At 40.6% G+C, this 18048-nt stretch overlaps 1 pseudogene; it reads left to right on the forward strand.

The window, feature by feature from the left end:
* Window positions 1-2094: 2094 nt before the first annotated feature.
* Window positions 2095-17010, forward strand: LOC148117344 (histone H1.0-like; annotated as a pseudogene).
* The last annotated feature ends 1038 nt before the right edge of the window (window positions 17011-18048 follow it).

Raw genomic sequence — 18048 nt, forward strand, 5'->3', positions numbered from 1 at the left:
TATTAAGGCTGGGCAAGGCAACCCAGCATTTGGAACAGGTTCCCAAAAGCCAGCCAGAGCATTAGGGACAGCCCCTCCTCCCACTGCCAGGAGTTCCACAAGAAGACCAAACCACACAACTGCCACACATATGCAGAGGCCTAGGCAGGTCCCATTCAGGCTCTCTAACCATCAGTCCATAGTCTGTGAGCTCCCAGGCACAGGCCAATTACTTCTCTAGGTTCCCTTGACTCCCGTGGCTCGTGCATCCCTTCCTTTCCCATGAAGGACCGAAAATGTGAGCCTATTTCCACGTTGACCAAAGGTCAGAGAGTTAGACCTTACCTCTAGTTCCTTCAAGGTTATTGTGCTACGACCACAAACAAAGGTCCCACCTAGAGGAAGAGCAGAGAGTTCTACTCTCTCAAGGTTATCGTCAACAGGTGTGGCTAAGAGTGAGACCTTGTGCTCCAGGACCTCAAACAAAAGTCTAAGTACCCAACTAAATTCCAGTTCCCTTAAGGAGATAATTTTGGATTCCACCCAGGGAGTGGTTTGCCTACAGAATGTTTTGGTCTAGGGTGTAAATGTGACTTGTTTTGTTCTAGCAACAGAATGTTTAACTAGGAATGTAGCCTGTGACCTTCAATTGATATGTTTATTTCCTTGTGTCATATAATGCAGCCTTTTGTCTTACTCCTACCCTTTTGAGGTCAGTGGTATTTTAAGCAGTTGAAGCTAACTGCAGGCAAATTTCAGTACTCACTGGAATTCCCTCCTAATGCTATCCTATATGTTTCTCTGTTTTGTTATTTTTATTCATGTCTTCATATTCTTTACTATATTTCTAAACCCCATGCCTCTACCCTGGCAAGAGGTATTTTTGTAGAGGCTGGTCCCCAACACTTTCCTCCACAGAATTCCCTGGGCTTGGCCTAGTGCTTGGCTGTGGATCTCTGCATCTGTTTTCATCTGTTACGGGACAAAGACTCACCGATGACAGTTGGGGTAGTTACCAATCTGATTACAGCAGATGGTCAGTTTAAGCTACCTAATCACTATTGCTAGGAGTCTTAACTGGGGTCATCTTTGTAGATTCGTGGCAGTTTCCCTTGTATCAGGTTTCTACCTATCCCGGAATCCCCCACCCTCACCCCATAAAATTATTTCTTTCATTAGTCTACTCCACCATCCAACCCTCAAACTGATCCCTCATATTTCCATCCCTACCTGCCCCCAGTTGACCCAAGAGATCTCTTCTATTTCCCCTTTCCAGAGAATGCCTGGCTGTTTTTATATGGGCATTAGACATTGAACTCGGGTTCTTTTGCTGAAGTGACAAGCTCTTTGCCAACTGAGCTATCTACTCAGACTGCCATTTTTTCTTAAAAACAAATGTAACCTTCCTTCCTCCTCCCCTCCCTCCTTCCTTCTCTAACTGCCTCCTCCCTTGCTTCCTTCTTTCAAACAGGAGATGCAGCTTTGGTATTGAGTAACACCGTTTCCTCCGTGCTTTTGTTACACACTGCTCCCATATGTGAAACATGGGTGATAATGAGGCAGATGATAGATTTGGTGGTGAAATTGTTTTGGTTACTCAATGATTGTCAGTCTGTAGTGATGTATAATCACAAAGAATATGCTTACAGACAATTGAAGGGAAGGAAAAGGAAGAAGAGAAAATCAATTTAGATATAATGGCTTAGCCTGCTAATTTACTGACTGACTTAATAGTTACTGTAAATTCTTCTGCTACTCATACATCCTTTACAAAATGATTGACTTAGATAGCAAATTGCCCATGCAGTTAATTGCCATCCCTTTTTCCTATCTTACCAGTGTAATGTGCTCTGCATAAGCAGAGGAAGATGAAGATCTGGAGGTACAACCACAATGAGATTTGTGAATGAAAGGTGGCTTAGTAGCAGGAGATGCTCAGCAATACTTGGAAGAATGTGTAAATGATCTTCCCACTTTAGGAAGAAAAAAATGATGTTTCCTAATGATTTTTAGAAGTGAAAACACAGTTACATATCCTAACTATAATGCTGGAAATAATTTTCCCAACTACATAGGAGACATAGTTTTGTATGTATTGTTCTTTAAAAAGATAATATGATGTTGGGAGTGCCCCGAGCGGCCTACAAGGCAGGCAGAAGCTGCCGCCAGAGCAGTACAGGTTACCGCCAGCGGCAGAGCTGGTCCCATTATGCAGCAGGGGAGAGTCAGGCAGGCAGGTGCGGCGAATAATAGTAAACAGACATAAGGCTAGACATAAAGGTAAACATTTATTACTTAAAGAAAGGGAAACATAAAGACATGGAGACAAACATAGAGAGAGACAGAAAACACGTGTGCACACGGCAAGAGACGGACAGAAAAAGGGGATAGCCAAGATGGCAACGAGGTCAGAAGTGGCTGGAAGTGGGCGTGGTTAGCCCTTAAAGGGACCAGAGAGAGCATAAGGAATAACAGTATGTGTGTATATACCATCTGGGTGTGTTGTGTATGCAGGCATGTTTGTACATGTTTATTGTGGGAATGTGAATGTGCACATGTGTATGAAGATCAAAAGACAATCTCAGGTTCCAGTCTTCACCTTCCACCTTGTTTGAAATAGAGTCTGTTTGTTGTTTGCCACTACGTTATGATGGCTTGCAAACTTCAGGAACTCTCTTGCCTGCAAATCTCATCTCTCGGTAAGAGTGGTGGTATTACAGAAGCATTCAATGCCATGCCCACCTTTTCTGTGGATTCTGGTGAGTCAAATTTGGGTTCTCCTACTTGTATGCCAAGTGACTTACGCATGGATCCATCTCCCCAGCCCCCCGAAGTACTTTGATAGTCAGGAAAACAATATTAACTTTCTGTAAATTCTCAGAATATGGTGCTGCAATTTGCCAAGCGGTTTGCTCAAAATATGCACATTGATGCAGATTCTCCAAGAGCCTAACTCGTCCCTAGAGAAGAGCAGAAGCCTTTGGAGAATTAGGTTCATTTACAATGAGAGAGATGTGAGTTTTGCTCCAGGGTTGTGGAGCAGAAGTAAAACTTGCCTGTTTTTAGGTGAGTGGGATTTTGCCGATGGAACAATCCCTTGTCATAGCTCTCTGACAGACTACTGGATCCAGGAAAAAAAACACCATGTGAGTGAAAGTCTGTGTGGCAAACATTAATGAATACTAAGTTAGTCTTGCACTGCATGGAAATTGAAAATGCAATGGTTCTAGTCAAAATTGATTTCTTCCAGAAAATAAGAATTGGTTCCATTCCAAGAAGGACGTAATGGAGAAAATGGCCTGATTTACCAACTATATATTTAACTGATAAATACACTTATCCATGAATTCTGATGTTGACTGACATTTCATTATAATTGTTATTATTCTACTTAATTGGCATGGTTTTAAGAGAAGTCTGGATAAAAAACATGTGCTTTGAGTCAGATAAGGCACAGTTACCATCATTCTAAACCAGCATGACTGCATTTCAGCTTCAGCTTCATTTATTCCCCTTGAGAATACTTTTGAAAACAAGTAATTTAGACTCAAGTGACAGAGAAAACTATGTTTGCTATCCCCACCAGCCAGGGGATTAAGGTAAACCCACACAACACCAGACTGACCATTTCTAAGTTTAAAATAAAGTTTTATGTAGTACATCCATACTGTAATGTGACCAGGACTTCCATTTAGTATTGAAAGTTTCATTACCTGCAAAGAAAACCCTATAAGCACCCATGAAACAGTTCTATATAATTGTCCTCCTTCCTGCTAACCTGTAGGAACTTTGATTATCTACTTTCAGTCTCTGAATTTACTGTGATTGTCTTGATTGTCAACTTGAATCACTGGAGAGACTAGAAAAGCAGGATGCTGGGTTCTACCACGATAGCATTTTCCTAGATGAATTCAGGTGGTAAGACCCACTCTATTACTTAACTTTCTGTTGTTAGGAGAAAAACACCTGGCATACATTTAAGGGAGGTAAGATTTATTTTGGTTAATGGTTCCACAAGGTTCAATCAATATTTCCTTGGCCCTATGCTCTTGGCCAAAGTATCGAGGTGGTCAGAGCATGTGGCATAGGACATCTGTTCATGTGATGATGGATCAGAAAGCAGACACAAGAGAATATACTTCCAAGGATGCAACCCTTAGTTATCTACTCCCTCTTCTTATCTTCCAGTTCTTACAATTTCCAGAACCTCCCCAAATACTGCTAGCAGCCAAGATAGCACCTTTCAAAACATGTGTTTCTAATTCAAACCGTATTACCTTTCCTGAATGTGCATGGCACCATTCCTAATCTGAGGACCTGGCTGGAAAAAAAGGATAGAAAAGAACAGAGGAAGCGAGCAGAGGAAGATAAGCCACTCTGCTGCATGCACCGCACCCACTGCTGTCATGATCCACTGAAATCTAGACACAGTGAACCCCCCCAAAAAAAAACCTTTACCCCTCATGGTTGTTGTTTGTTTGCTGTGCTTTCAATTTCATGTATTATGTCATGGCAAAATTAAATCTAATTGATAGAGCATATACTAATTCCGTGTAAAAAATTTTTTTATAAATGAAATCATAAATATGTGGACATTTGTGTCTAGCATTTTTATTGAACAAGGGTTATATGTTGCTTTCTATAGCCAATATACATATATAGTAAATATATTTCTACAGCTAATATATATTTATTTCTATATCTGATACATATAGCAAATATGCATATTTACTATACTTTGCATATATAGTCATTTGCTGTAGGAAATTTGAGCTCTTTTAAACCTTTGACTCTTGGGATCAGTGTGGGTGTGTGTGAATATATGCAACCATTTGCTTGAGTATGTGTTTACAGTTATTTTGGGTATGTATCTAGCAATCGAATTGCTAGGTCAGTCATATGACAGTTTTATGTATAAACTTTAGAGCAATAGCCAAGTGGCTCACAGGAGCTTGTCTTACATTCCCTCCAGTCGTACATGCACAGTATGACCCAATCTCTCCATATCCTCACTAACATTCTTCATTGTTTTGTGTATTTTATGACAATGAATGTGAGTTGCATTATGTAGGGATGGATGATGTTGACTGTCTTTTCATGTGCTTGTTTGTCCCTTCTATGTTAGTTTCAGAAGTGCCAATTCAAGGTCTTTGCCCATTTATAATGATTTTATAATTTGTCTTTTCCTTGTCAGATTTTAAGAGTACTTTATATATATCTTTTCTCTCTGATTTTTTATTACTTTATAAATAATAGGAATCAAAATTTCCACTTCCTCCCTTCCTCCTACTTTTCTTCCACTCCCCCATTCACCCTCCCTCCTCCCCCTCCAGTCCTAAGAGAGGGCAGGGTACCCTGCCCTGTTATGCACTTTTTATATATTCCAAATCCCAAACCCTGACATATTGAGTAGATTTTATTAATGTATTGTACTAGCTATATAATATTATGCATTCTTATTAACTGAGTGATAGTAATTTCCCTCTGGGAACTCTTATTGAGACTCATCAAAAGAGTGGCATTTAGGTCAATGGCTTGGTCTTCTAAGCATACAAAGCTATGTAAAATGACAGTGTAGTATAAGTCTCATATACTAACAAACACATGCTGTTGTAGCCAGTTGAACCTATACATACCGGTTCAGTTCAAACACAAATGATAATAAACTTTTTTGCCCTGGCTACAGTGCAATCTGTTTGGGGGCGTGAACTGAATTGTGCTTATCCTAGAAGATTAGTGCAATATAACAATCTAGAAGAAAGGCATTTTTCCCCACTCACAAGAGAAATTATTGAAGGAACCAGAAATGTCTAGCTTAGAGAAGAGAAAACTCAGGGGATATGATAGCTGTCCGCAAATATTTTAAGGGCTGCCATGTGGAAGAGCAATTAGAATTGTTTTATAAGTTCCCAAGAGGTGAAACCAAGACCAATGAGTGGGAAAAAAAAAAACTTCAGGGAGACAGGTTTTCAATTCTGTAAAGGATAAGACATTCTAATCTTCAAGGCAATCCAAGGTAGTGGGGCAGCCTAGCAGGAAGTAAGCTTCTCATCCTTGGCAAAGGAATGCACACTTTCTGAATCAGGCAGAGATGTTCAAATCCTAGTTTTAAACACATCCTAATAGTGTCACCTGGGTAAGACAGTCATTTAAGTCTCAATTTGCTGATACTTAAATGGAGTAAATACAGTACCTAATAGAGTTACAAAAGTTAAATGTGCATTTTGAAGTATGTCTGTATTTAGTGTCCAGGTAAATAAAATAAAACCAGTAGGTTTGTCTGAGCCAGCCCTCTGATCTGCGTGGGAAATCCCCACGTGTTCACGTTTGCGTGCTTATTCTAGTGCTGCTGGTTTGAACTTGCGGAACATTTAGGAGGTAACCATGGCTGATGGAGGTAGTTCACCAGGGAGTGGGGCTTTGAAAGTTTCAAACCAAGCACCTGGTTGACTCACTACTCTCTACCTTCTGGTCCACTATAATGCGATCATACTGTTCTTCATGCTCTTATCATAAATGGACCGGCTGGGCCTTCACTGTTGCGCTGGATTGAAAACCTCAGAATCTGTGGGCAAAACTAAATCTTTCCTTCCTTAAATTGTGTTGGTCAGGTATTTTGGCTCCAGCAATGTGAATGTAGCTAATTTCCTTCTCTTCCTCTTCACCTCCTCTCCACAACTTTCACCTATCTGTCCTCATTTTATTCTTCTGTCTCTTCTCCTTTCTCTGGCTTAAGTGTTTATGGTTAATCTTGTCTGTGCTGAAAATTCATATAGTGTGTGTGTTTCAATGCCTCCAAGAAGGATGACAGCACTGAAACAGGATGAGTAAGGTAGCCACTGTACTGGTAGTCAGTTGTAGAGTACAAAAGCAAAATTAGTGAAGGGGAGGGAGACCCTTATAGCAACACACAATATGATGGTTAGAATAGGTATTGTCCCCATAGATTCATGTATGTAAAGGCTTGGCGCATAGGGTATGGCACTATTAAGAGGTGTAGCTTTGTTGAAGTAGGTGTGGCCTTGATGGAGGAAGTATTTAACTGTGGATCAAGATATAGAACTCTCAGCTCCTTCTCCAACACCATTTTTCACCATGGCAACAGTGGGTGAAACCTCTGAACTGGAAGTCAGTCCCAATTAGATGTTTTCCTTTATAAAAGTTGCCATGGTTATGTTGTCTCATCACAGCAATGAAACTCCTAAGACAACCAACCAAAAGTAGCCTCTCCAAGGGATGATAAACTAAAGTAAATACATCAGCAGGTTGCCAAGTCTTATGGGCAAGTAAGCAACATTAGAAAGAACCCACAGGACACAGCCATGGTACAAGCCTGATTTGGTGTTCAGAGTTCAGACAAGAGAAGGAGAATGTGTACTCAGAGAAGGGGACATCAGTGTGAGGTTTGAAAAGTTTCTCAAAGAACAATGGGAGCAAGATCTTTCAGTGTCCAAGGACACTGATTATAAGCATTATAAGCTCTAAGATGAAATAAGCCCTCTCTTTCATAAAAGTTCCTTTTGATCATGGTGTCTTCATCACAGTAGAAACTTAAGTAAGACAATTACTAATAAAGAGTATGCTCATTATTCTGATTATATAGAAATGAAGACTAGCACACTTAATAAGAAAATGGAACAGGGATTTTATTCATTACAGTGTTGTTTTGTTCATCTAATTATTAAATAGGAATGTTACCTTCTTATTTTTCTGATACATAGGGTGACTGCTGAATCTTCTGACTTCTATTATGATGTGCTTGATTTTATAGTGTATTAAGAAATATTTGTCATTGATTCATCAATAGCTTACTGATTAATGCGTTCCAAAATCTTAATGTTTTCAAATAACAAACTTAGAGCCTCAGAAAAATGGGTCAAACACTTTTTGAGCGGTGGTATTATATATGTAGTATTTAAAAAGTAAGTTTGAGAATTTTGAGTTTTCAAATGCCATGATCCTGGAGGTAGAAAATGTTATAAAATTTACAAGTTTAAAACTATTAGGGTCAATTAAAGAATTCAGTAATGTTCCAAAATATAATATCTGCACAGACAAATTTTGCTCTATGTGAGAACAAGGCATAATCTACAAACAAGTTTAAGAAAACAATTCTATTTATAATACTGTTCCAAAGAGTAAAATACTGAAGGATAAATTTTAAAATTTTTAACCAAGCATATATATATAATATATATACATATATATATATGTCTTAATATTTTGAAGACTGTAATATCGTGCAAAACAGTTTGTAGGTTCAATAGATTCCCTATGAAATCTCTAAAAACATGTTTTTCATAAACTGAAAAACTTCTCTCAAAATTCGCATTGATTTTACAAGAGTCCCAAAGGTCAATAAATAAAACAAAGTTGCCAAGATCCACCAATTGGGGGACAATGGTTGTTTGTTTTAAACACACAGAGAGAAACAGAGAAACAGAGAGGAAGAACATAAAGTTGGTCTGGTCATAGACTCTGGGAGGAACTGAAGGAATAAAAACCACGATGTAAATATATTGTATGAAAAAAATAAAACAAAAAAAAACAGCCTCTCCAATCAATGGCATGGGGACACTGAATATAAAGAAGCATGAGGTTAGACTGTTACTTCATATATTCATAAAAGTTAACCCCGACTGGATCAGCAATCTAAGTAAGGAAATCAAGCACTAACATTCTTAGGTCAATAAATAAGGATAATATTTGGTTTTGACAATCAATTCTTACATGAAAACCCAAGTTAGTGAAAATTAAAAGAAAAAATAGCTAAACAAAACATCAAAATCAAAAATATTTGTTTCAAAGACTATCAAGAAGGTGAAAATATGACTTATATAAAGGAAGGAAAATGTTTAAATCATATATTCTCTATGTCTGACAACATATAAAGATTCTTTAAGTACTCTTAGAAATACAATGTATATATACATAAGTGTAAATAAATAAATAAATAAATATCTTTGAAGTTGATACATCTACAATACAACTGCTGCACCAATAGGTTGGGAAACATCAGGGAAACGAGGCATGGGGGCCATGGGGGGTAGGAGGCTTAAAGATTGTAAGATTCAGGCGTAGTAGGAGTCTGCTTGTTTGTTTCCCGGCCACCCAGACTCCCAAAATAACCACACAGAAACTGTATTAATTAAGTCACTGCTTAGCTCTAACTTCTTCTTGGCTAGCTTTTACATCTTAATTTAACCCATTTCCATTATTTTATATTTTACCTTGACGCTCTGGGCCTACCACCAATGTTCTTGCGTGTCTGTTTCCAGTGGCGGCTCTATGGCTTCTCCCTGACTCCGTGTCTTTTCTTCCAGCATTCAGTTTAGTTTTTTCTGCATACCTCTACTCTACCCTATCACAAGTCTAAGACAGTTTCTTTATTAACCAATGATATTCACAACATAAAGAGGGGAATCCCACATCGATTGTAAGATCCAGGGGACCAAGAAAGCTGCCATGAGAATGTCGCCTAGAAATGCCAAGGAAGCTTTACCTATTATAGCTTAATATTGCTGCCCAAAGAAAACCTGAGGAAGTACAACAGTGACAGACATGCTAACATGGAATAGGAAATCTCACAGAGTACCACTCATAAATAAAGAACTATAGACATTCAAGGAATGCTAAGTAAAGAAGAATTAGTCCTTCCTAGGGATGATCCCTCAATACCAAGTGGTCGCCTCTGTGAACATAGAAGTAACACTAAACAGACTGAGAAAGTTGTATTTATGTATTTAAACAACCATGGAAAAAAGGCCATGATTTTGAGAGAGAGCAAGAGGGTTAGATCAGAGGAATTGGAGGGAGGAAAGGAAAGCGGGAAATGGTGTAATTGTAAAAGCTAATAAACTTAGTAACTAAAATAAACACCCCCCCCAATAAAGTTAAACAGGGAAAATTTTGAAATATATTGGGCTAAAGAAAATTTCTAAATGACTAAGGAGCACAAGAAGAATGAACAATATTATTTCACACAATGTAAATTTGTACAAACCCCCAATAATTTGATATCACACTTACCAAGTTGTGTAGAATTTTTAAAAATAGAAAGTTGGGCATGATGTGGTGATGTACAACTCTAATCCCTGCATTCCTGAGGCAGACACAAGTGATCCCTGTGAACTCCAGGTCAGCTTGAACTACATAGCAAGTTCCAAGACAGCTAGAGCTACACAGTGAGACCCTGTCTTTAAGATAGGAGCAAAAGGCAGAAAAAGAGGAGGAGGAGAGAGAAAAACAGGGACAGGGAAAGACACACACACGTGCGTATGCACACACATGCACACACAGGGAGAGAGACTGTTGTTGAAATACATAGCGATACATAGAGAAATATGTTTCTGGTGAGAGTGAAAAATGCTGCCTGCAGCCACGTAGAATCAAAACTGGCAGCTATGGCAGTGGAGAGATGGCTCAGTGATTTAAGGTATGTGTCATTATTCTTCTGGAGGACCTGAGTTCAATTCTCATAAGCCATGTAAGGCAGTTCATAACCACCTATGACTCCAGGTCCAAGAGATCTGATACATATGGCTTCTTTGGGCACTCACGCACATATGCATATGATTAAAAATAAGCTTTTTAAATCATAAAGTAGGATGTTCCTTTAAAAGTTAATTATAAAAATAATGTATAACCCTATAATCTCACTTCTCTATAAATATTCCCTATAATTGAAGAAGGCATTCAACATTTTTTTTTTAAATTTCAAGAACAGTTGTTTTTCTGGTACCAAAGTGATTTAATTATAGTTGAGATAAAAATTCCCCTGTCAAATATTTTACCTAAACACTTTTGGTTCAGATAAGGCCACTATGTTTTAGATCTTGTTTCTATCAAAAGACTTCAAAATTGTCTAGTTTGCTACTGGTAAAATAGTAATATAAAGATTGATTTAGATAAGCATGAAGTAATAACTGCCCATTCATGAGTTAAAAGTATTAACTTAAGCTGTGTTGTGATGTAGGAATAATTTGCTACTGTAAACACCAGTCTTTTCCTCTGTGTATCAGAAGAGATAAACCCTAGCTTGACTGTGGTGGGTACACCTTTAATTCCCAGCTCAGGAGGCAGAGGCTGGTGGGTCTCTGTGAGTCCAAGGTCAACCTGGTCTACAAAGAGAATTCCAGGACTGCCAGGGCTACACAGCAAAACTGTCGCAAGAAGGAAAAAGAGGTTCAATGATAAATGAGAATATTTCTCACTAGTAGATGGTGTCTAAAAGTCAAAGAAGATGACTCTGAAATTGTTCTTAATTATTTTGTTTATTCATTATTGAAAATAGATTTTTGTAGGGGCTATGAGACCGGTTCCTGCTGCTACCCAGGGTTTCAAAGGTGGGATGCTGAAGAGGGTAAAAGATTTATATTGTGACCTCACACACAATCTGAGGGTCATGCTCTTCATTTCAGGTATTCTTTATTGTTCTCTTTCTAGTCTAATCATCCAGTCCTACTTCTAACTTCACCATGTTTGCTCTTCCCTTCTAAAATCTCCTCTCCTACAGGAGCTTTAAAGGGATAAGGAGCTGAGCCACTTACCACAGCAGCGCAAAGGTACAAAGTCATAGCAGCAAACCCTCGACCAGACAGAGGGGTACTGTGCCCAATGACAAGTTTGAGACATAGATCCATAGTTAGTAGACTGGCAAGTAAAGAATTGGCATGTTTTTTTCCTCAGTAACCTTAGTTGGACATCTGTGGCTCTGACCTTTTACATAGCTGTAAGATTTCAAATTTATGATCTATTTTTAAAAGGCCTTTAGTCTAGTTCGAACTTGCTCTGAGGTGAAAGTAGGTGTGTAGTTAGTCTGAGCAAGAGAACAAGGCAGGCTGTTAAGAGTCTTTGTGGAACAAATAGACCCAGTTATGAAGCATGTCCCAGTATATATTCTATGTATCAAAATTATATAGCTAAATGAGAAGTCATCTTCTAGATCATCCACAGATATATGTGCCCAGTAAACAATTAACACACTGTAGTGCTGTGGGAAAAATCCCCAAGCTGCAAAGTGAAGTTAAGAGCTCTTCACACAAGAAATCTGCAATGAGGACAGCTTACACTTCAGAAGGCAATAACCTTATCACGTTGCTAGATAAGGATAATGAGATGTGCATCTCTGGTGACAATATTCCTCATTGTCTTGCTAAATGAGGTTTAGCAAGGTTTAGCAAATTCTCTATGAGATATGCATCTCTGATGAGTTGGCCCTGAAGTACCTGCTAACGTCTCACTGCAGTCTAAGCAGATTTTCCCCCTACTGTGGTGGTTTGAATAAAAACGGCCCACACAAGCCCATAGGGAGTGGCACTATTAGGAGGTGTGGCCATTATAGAGTAGGTGTGGCCTTGTTGGAGGAAATGTGTGACCATGGGGTGGGCTTTGAGGTTTTAAAAACTCAAGATTATCAAGTGTGTCATTGTCACAGATCTGGACACATAACTCTCAGTTACCTCTCCAGCACCATGTTTGCCTACATGATGCCATGTGTCCTGCCATGATGATAATGGACTAAACCTCTGAACTCAGTCCCAAGTAAATGCTATCCTTCATAAGAGTTGCCATGGCCATGGTGTCTTCACAGCAATAAAACCCTAAGAAACATACAATATATTCTGATCACATCTCCTCTCAGATCCTTACAACCTCCCACTCTTCCAACTTCATGCTTTCTTTCTCTCTCTTTTTAGAAAACAGTCAAAAATAAAATCCCAAAAACAGAACTTTAAAAAAGAAAGACAATGCTTAAGAAACAAACACACACACACAAACCACAGGAAAAAAAAAAAAAAAAACAGAAACCGTAATATATAAGCAAAAGACTGGTAAAGTAAAAATATCCAGACAAAGCATTATAAGACAAAAAACCCTTCAAAAACACCTTTGAATTTATTTCAGTTGACCATCAACCGCTGAACAAGGAACCTGCCCTTAAGTGTAGCTTGTATCCCCAAGTGAGGCTCCACTGATAAAAAAAAGTGTTTTTTTTTTCCTTTGTGAGCAGTCGTCAGCTTGGAATAGCATCTGGTTTAGGAATGGAGCTCATGTCCACTTCTCACTCTCAGTGCTGGGACCACCTCTGGCTTGATCCTGTGCAGACTATAGGTGCGCTGTCACTGTCTCTGTGAATTCATATGTGTGTCAGTTTTGTTGTGTCTGGAATGCATTGTTTCCTTGGTGATTTCCATTCCCACTGGTTCTTAGAATATTTCTGCCTCCTCCTCCACAGAGTTCCATTTGGTCTCTGTATTTACTTCCATCTTCTCTGGGAAGAAGCTTCTCTGATGATGGCTAACCAAGACGCTGATCTATGGGTATAGTAGAAAGTTGTTAGGAGTCATTATATTTCTATATTTTTTAGCAGTTCAATAGTATTTCATTTCCCTCTAGGTCCACAGCCCATCTAGTTCCAGTTTCTTGGCCACCTGAGCAGTTTTTGGCCATAGGTTTTATCTCACGAAATGGGCCTTAAATCCAGTCAGATAGTAGTTGGTTAATCCCACAAGCTTTAGGTCACTATTTAGTCAATGTATCATACAAGCAGGTTACCATTGTCGATCAAGAGGTTGATAACTTGGTTGGTGTATACCCTTCTTCTATGGCAGTATGCAGAGAATTATTCAGTACCATGAACACCAATCAGTAGGGGTGAAGGCTTTAGGTGGATACCAGCTCACCTTCTCTATGTTCCTAAGTATTGTCTTAGTGAGCCATGGACATAGCCTGGGTTGTTTGGGCATTTATTTGGGGACCCTTTCATCAACAACTCAATTAGAAGTAACCACGGCTGTCACTGGAGCTTTCACTTAGTAGCCAGAGATGTCTATTTGGGGCTTTCTCTCCATATTATTTGGTGACTCTATTACGGTTTCTTCCATTTATGTTATGAAGTTTCTATTCTAGTAGGGTTCTGTGTGAACCCTCAGATGACTTCTAGTTTAAGTTGTCACTCCACATTTTCTCCCCTCTCCTTCTCTGTTTAATACTCTTGTTCCAGTCTCTCCCTCTCATCTCACTGTAGCTAAACCTTCTATTTCCCCATCCTTGGGGAATCCTTCCTTCCCCCTAGTCCCTTACTCTATATATAACCTCTGTGCTTACATGGGTATAGTATGCCTATTGAAGGCCAATACATACCATATTTGTCTTTGAGAGTCTCGGTTACCTCATTCAGGATGTTTATTTTGTTTGCTCTTGTTTTTTGTTCTATTCATTTACCTGAGAATTTCATTCCTTTTTAAAATATTGTATAAATGTATCAAATTTTCATTATCCATTCATTTGTTGATGGGCATCTCGGTTGTATCCTGTACCAGGCTTTTATTTTTGGGTCACCTACCAGCTCCCAAATCATGACACAAAGACTTTTGAATGCTCTGCCTATCTTAGGCTCATTTCTGGCTATCTCTTTTAAGCTGTCTGGTGTGCGAGAATTGTCTGTCTTCTGTCAATCATATTTTAATAAAACACTGATTGGTCAGGCAGGCAGTATAGGCAGGAAAGCCAGACAGGAAGTAGGGGTGGAGAAAAGAGACTGGGAGTATTCTGGGAAGCAGGAAGCTTCCACTCCTGCGCAGACCACTGAAGAAGCAGCATGTAACTTGCCCCGCTGGAAAAGGTACCAAGCCATATGGCTAACATAGATGAGAATAATGGGTTAATATAAGCTATAAGAGTTAACAAGAAACCTGAGCTAATGGGCCAATCAGTTTATAACCTAATGTAGACTCTGTGTTATTTTCTTTGGGAATTGCCGGTTGTGGGGTACCGGGTGGAACAGATACCTCAACAAGCCGGCCTTCATGTTACATATGGCACCCAGACGTGGATAACTGAATCCACAGAAAGGTTGAGAAAGCTTGGGAAAGAATAGAGTAAAGCATATTTTCTTGGTAGCAGCAATTTCTCAGGTCTGCTCTGCTTGCTAGAGGCAAGCAAGCATTCTCAACTAAGAGAGGCTTCCTGACTCAGCTTTAGCTGCAAAACCTTGCAGCTCTTTAAAGAGGTCCTGCCGAGAGCTGGGAAAAGGGAGGCCGAGGAGGCGGAGGCAGAGGCAGCGCCAGGCGCCGGACGAGCGACAGAGCGGTGGGGGCTGGGCCGCTCAGAGCAGCCCGCGAGCCCGCCTGCGACCCGCACCGCGCCGGGGAGGACAGGAGCCACGCGTGCCCGGTAGCCGCACTTCGGGGTGGCCTGCTAGTTGAGCGGGTGTGCAGATCCCGAGTCGGGTTGTGCCCAGCCTCCGGCGAGGGCTGACCCTTCGGAAGGCTCCTTCAACAGCAGGAGAACACCACGTCCACCCCTGCGGCGAAGCCCAAGCGGGCCAAGGTCTCCAAGAAGTCCACGGACCACCCCAAATATTCAGACATGATCGTGGCTGCCATCCAGGCAGAGAAGAACAGCGCTGGTTCCTCGCGCCAGTCCATCCAAAAGTATATCAAGAGCCACTACAAGGTGGGTGAGAATGCCGACTCCCAGATCAAGTTGTCCATCAGGCGCCTGGTGACGACCGGTGTTCTCAAGCAAACCAAAGGGGTGGGTGCCTCGGGGTCCTTCAGGCTGGCCAAGGGCGATGAGCCCAAGAGGTCGGTGGCTTTCAAGAAGACCAAGAAGGAAGTCAAGAAAGTGGCCACTCCAAAGAAGGCAGCCAAGCCCAAGAAGGCTGCCTCCAAAGCCCCGAGCAAGAAACCCAAAGCCACCCCAGCCAAGAAATCCAAGAAGAAGCCAGCTGCCACGCCCAAGAAAGCCAAAAAGTCCAAGGTTGTCAAAGCCAAGCCAGTCAAGACATCCAACCCAAGAAGGCCAAACCTGTGAAGCCCAAAGCCAAGTCCAGTGCCAAGAGGGCCAGCAAGAAGAAGTGACGATGAAGGCTTTGCTTGTGGACACCCCTTCCTCCCTCTTTTCTGTAAATACATTTCTCTCTCCATCTCTTCTGCAACCCTTTGCCCATTCCATTCTGACTCTTTACAAAAAGGACGGAGTTCGGATTCCTCAGACAGACATTGTGGAATGGTTCCCTGTTCCTTAACCCATTGTGCAAGGATAGCCACAGACCTCATCTTTGTAATGATGAAGATGTACTTTTTTTTTCTTGGCTTGATATTAGCCTTCTTATGGGGTTAGGGGTGTGGGGGTTGTTGGGTGGTTTGTTTACTGTGAAGGAAAATGGAACTGGCAAAGTTCTGGCTAGACGAGGGGATCCAGGAACAAAAGTTTGTCTTTTCAAGGCTTTCTTAAGTTGCTCATCCATCCCTTGTGAGAGCTTCAAAACCTCTGGTGGGGAGCAGAGGATGACACCCCACCTAGCTGTCCAGGGAGGGACGGAGAAAAAACTCCAATGGTGAGCAATTGGGGACTTGGGGTTTTCTTGTCACTTAACGCCCTAGTGCCTCACCATTGTCTAGGAGGGGAAAGGGCTCCAATTGACTTCTTACTGTCAGGATCTAGCCATTGGGGAAGGAGGGCTCTTTTCAAAGGTCTCTTGTTAAATGGGAGTGGACTTGGGAGGGGTGGGGAGCCAGCCAAGTGCCTCAGTGTGCCTATGGAAACTTGGGTTTTTTCCACACGGTTGATGGGTTGTGTCTTTTTTGTTGTTGTTCCTTCCTGTATAAGATGTGGCTTTGCTTGGTGCCCCTTCAGTTCTACCAGCTGCCACTTAAACCCCTCCACCCTCTTGTACTTTTTGACTCTTTTTCTAAGTAGCCGAGGAGGGCGAGAGGCAGGGAGAGGACTGTTAAGACATAATATAGTTGATTTGAATTTGCTAGGTAGCTTTAGAGAGCCAGGCTTGTGTGCATGTGTGTATATGTATATATCCGTATCTAAGACTAGTACTTAGTCTCACTTCAGGAGCTGGGAGAAAAAAACCTGTACAGTTGTCGCTCTTATTTTAATAAAATAGGAAACTCGTGCACTCGCGCCCCCTCCCCCTTTTTAAACAAGTGTTATCAGTGCCGGGAAAGATTTGCTGTGGTTGTAATTTTAAACTTTAAAATAATAAAACTGGAAAAGGAAAAAAAAATTAAAGAGGTCCTGCCACGAAACACTTAAATGGTGTTGATGAAAAACTGAAGGCATGCTTTTCGGTTTTCAGCCGTAGCAGGAAAAAAGCTGTGCTGTTTTAAAATGCCGACTTTCTGGGCCATCCTGCCAGGGCAAACTCTGACTCTTTCAGGAAGGCAGTTCGACTGAGTATGGTCTGTGAGCAGAATGCTGCAACTTTCTTGTTGGCAGGGACCTTGAAACACTGTAGAGTTGTGACCATAAAAATGGCTCCTGCAGTACCTCTGCCATGAGTCTGGAAAGCTAAGGAATGAGCTGGATCTAGCTGTCAAAGCCACGGCTTTCCATATTGCTTTGTAAATTAAAGGCTCATGTGGTCAGAAAAAGAGAGATATACAGTAAAGAGAGATTCAAAGATGAAGAAAACCTATAAATGGTTTATAGTGTGTTAAAAATATATGCAGGCTAAAAGTTAAAATTCTTAAAGTAAAGAAAGAAAGAGAGTAGTTGAGTGTGGTGGTACATACCTTTAATCCCAATGCCTGGGAGGCAGAGGTAGATTGACCTCTTTGACTTTAAGGTGTGGTAGAACACGCCTTTAATCCCAATGCCTGGGAGGCAGAGACAGACAGATCTCTGTGAGTTCAAGGTGTTGTAGCACACACCTTTAATCCCAGCACTGGGAAGGCAGAGACAGTGGGATCTCTGTGAGTTCAAGGACAGCCTGGTCTACAGAGTTATTCCAGGACAAAGATATACAGAGAACCTGTCTCAAAAAGTAAAAGTAAAAATAAAAGAAATAGAGGTTGAAATAAAGCTGCATAAAGATGGAAAATAAACAGAGAATCTTGATACTGTATGCTATTCTCTCTTTGAATTGTTTGAATGCTGAGGAAGGAGTAACAGCTGCTAAAAGACTTTTGTTTATAAATGCTGCTGAACTAACCCAAGATAGGTATTTTGAAAATACTTTGGCTTCAAAACTGAAGTCAAAAGGTATGTTACTTTGGAGAAGAGATTCTGCTTTTGTTTCCACAAAAAATGAGAGGTTATGGATTCATT

This window comes from Myodes glareolus, chromosome X (assembly GCF_982192425.1).
Source record: "Myodes glareolus chromosome X, mMyoGla1.1, whole genome shotgun sequence".
Taxonomy (NCBI): domain Eukaryota; kingdom Metazoa; phylum Chordata; class Mammalia; order Rodentia; family Cricetidae; genus Myodes; species Myodes glareolus.